Source organism: Dipteris shenzhenensis, chromosome 30, assembly GCF_047967505.1.
Source record: "Dipteris shenzhenensis isolate YYH24624 ecotype China chromosome 30, Dip_SZ_1.0, whole genome shotgun sequence".
NCBI lineage: Eukaryota > Viridiplantae > Streptophyta > Polypodiopsida > Gleicheniales > Dipteridaceae > Dipteris > Dipteris shenzhenensis.
In genome coordinates this window covers 47661958-47664763 of record NC_141625.1, presented here as the reverse complement: position 1 = coordinate 47664763, position 2806 = coordinate 47661958, and positions in this window count along the sequence as shown.

Below are 2806 nucleotides of genomic sequence, written 5' to 3'. Positions count from 1 at the left end.
CCAGTTGCCACTACTATCACTCTTCGTCCTATGGCATTTAAGAGACTTCAAGAAGATGATCCTACATTGCCTGATGTCGCATTTCAAAAGCATGTGGACTTTCTTGATGCTTTTGAGAACTTTAGAAGGAGTGACTTTGTTCGTGGAGAGTCTTTGTACCAAAGCCGATATGGGACTGACATTGACAAGAGATACATGCTAGCAAAGAATAGATTCTTGGAAAGATGCAGGTTTGAGCCCATTGATGGGCAACACTTTTGTGAAGCTTGCACGATCGCCCTTGATGAGGGAAGAAAAGGAAATTACTTGCCACAGATTGAGTGGATGGAAAAGTTTTAACGGGTCATTTGTCATGTATGCATATTTAACAATGACTCAAAGTACATTCTAGAATCAGAAAGGCTGAATTCTGCTCCATTTAGGTTGAAAAAAAGCTCTTCTCTTTCTGAGATCCTGATAAAGGCAAGGGAGTTATGGGTGGGCTATGGAAAGCCATAAATAGTGAAGGGCAGGAGACCTACATCATAGTACATGAAAGGTGTTGTAAAGCAATATGCAAGGCATACCAAGTAATAAGATTGAGCAAAGGATCTGAACACCACCGTTGCAAGATACAGGGATGTTACTTGCATTGTCTTCCGCGAGGACTCAGTGTTTCAGAGCATGGTGGATGTTTGCCAAGCATATGAAACATGAAAGATATCCTTTGAGGCACCAGAGCATACTGCAACTCAGAGGAAAGAAATAATGAAATCGATGTCTATTGTTTGGTGGAGAGCATTAAGGTTTGTTCCAGATGCAATACAGAAGAAGTATGCAAGAAGATCCTAAGCGGTGACTGCTTCTTTGGAAAGAAGAGCAAGCATGGCAACTTGGATGAAGTGGTCACTCGAATGATTCAAAGTGAGGTTGCTCTATCGGCACTATTGTTTTTATTGAAATCTGATGATGAGTTAGCTGGCAAGTCAATTAATGTGGATAAGAAGAAAGCACTTAGCTTAGGTCAACTCCTTGATAAGACATGGGCTAGAAAGTGGTTGGCTTCAATGGATGCAGATGCCACACCAACAAAGGATCTAAGAGCTAAAATGCCAAAGGTTATTGAGACAGAATATATGGACATCAAGAAAAAGGCCTTGCAGTCCATTGCCCAAGGTAGAGCAATTGGTGGTTTAGGTGATAGTTCTCCATTCAGCTTTTCCTATGATATCTTGCTATCAGATAATGATACAAATTTCGCACACATCAATGGCATTGATACAGAGCATTTCATAACAATGAGCAGTCATGCTTAGGAGAAGCCATGTGTATTTTTCATAAATGAATCACAAGACCTTGCAGTGTCCCGAATAGTTGAACTTGTGCAGTTTATCATAGGTTCTATGGCAGATAAGAAAAGATCAACGTTGGTCATGTTCGTGACAGAATCACAAAGGGATGCCTTGTATGCAAGTTTGACATCTGCATTTGGGTATTTACTTTCAAAAGCATACCATGGTATAGTCCTACGCAATCATAGTCGTCTTGGAAGGCACTGCGATTCAAGTCTTACAGCCTTTTCTTATCCAGGGGTGGTGGAAATCTTATCAAAATTCCTTTAAGGACTCTCGAGCTTCATTACTTTGAGGACAATGAGGTTAAACTTGATGCAGCAATGGTGGATTAGAGAAGCCGATGGATCCTGATGTGATACTAGAGATGACAAAGAATTTACTGAATGATGGGTGGAAAGTAGCATTGTATCGAATGGGTTTTGCTGCTGAGAAATTGCTACACCAAGGTAGAAATGTAAATGTCATTGATACCCCCCATCAGATTGAGTTCTTGACACATATTACAGTTGCACTACCTTCTTTGAAGAGGAAAATGTCAAAGAAGAGGATAGTGAGGAAAATATCGAAGATGAGGGTAGTGATTCTGAGGGTGATGATTCTAGCTTAGGTGATGATGAGGATGAAAGCTCTGCATTCGATGACTTACGCCAAGAAGAAATCCACACAAAGAATAAGGGTGATGTACAGCACGTCATAGGAAAAGGTAAGGCTAAAGAGGTGGAAGCACTTCCCTTGAAATTAAAAGTGAGGAAGGCACCTTTGATCTTGGGTGAAGGACATGCAAGTGGATCAAGCAAGGAAGCCTTACCCAAAGAAGGTATGGATGAGGCAAAACATGACCAAGTGGAGTTATAGGACCCTACTCACCAAGAACTTGGACATGAGACTTTAGAGCAGCCTACTAGTCAGGTGCTTGGAACTGAAGAGCAAACTACTGAGGACCTTGCTATTGAGACTCTAGTCTTAGAGCAGCCTATTAGTCAGGACCTTGGTAGTCAAGGGCGCATTGAGGACATTGGTACTGTCTTAGAGCAGCCTATTAGTCAGGACCTTGGTAATCAAGGGCCTGGCATTGAGGACGTTGGTACTGAGGAACATGATGGCTGACGGCTTTGTAATCACAAGTTTTGAACTTCGCAAGTTTTGAACTTCTATGTAAAGCGAATATCTAATAAAAAGTTAACTACTTTTTTAATTTCTTTACTCTCATTATTGTGTATAAAGATTGTTTATGAGGTCCATTTTATACTTAATGGTGTATTTTAAACTTTATGTTAATGTATTTTTATAGTTAAGGGTGTTTTTTAATACCAAGTGAGGTGTATATGTACACCACTTACACATAAAAGGATCTATGTACACTACCTTTCTAAGGGGTTTATGTACACCACCTTTCTAAAAGAAATGGTCATAAAGGTGTGTGTGCACACCCCGTGCACACCACTTATACATGAAGGTGTTTATTTACACCA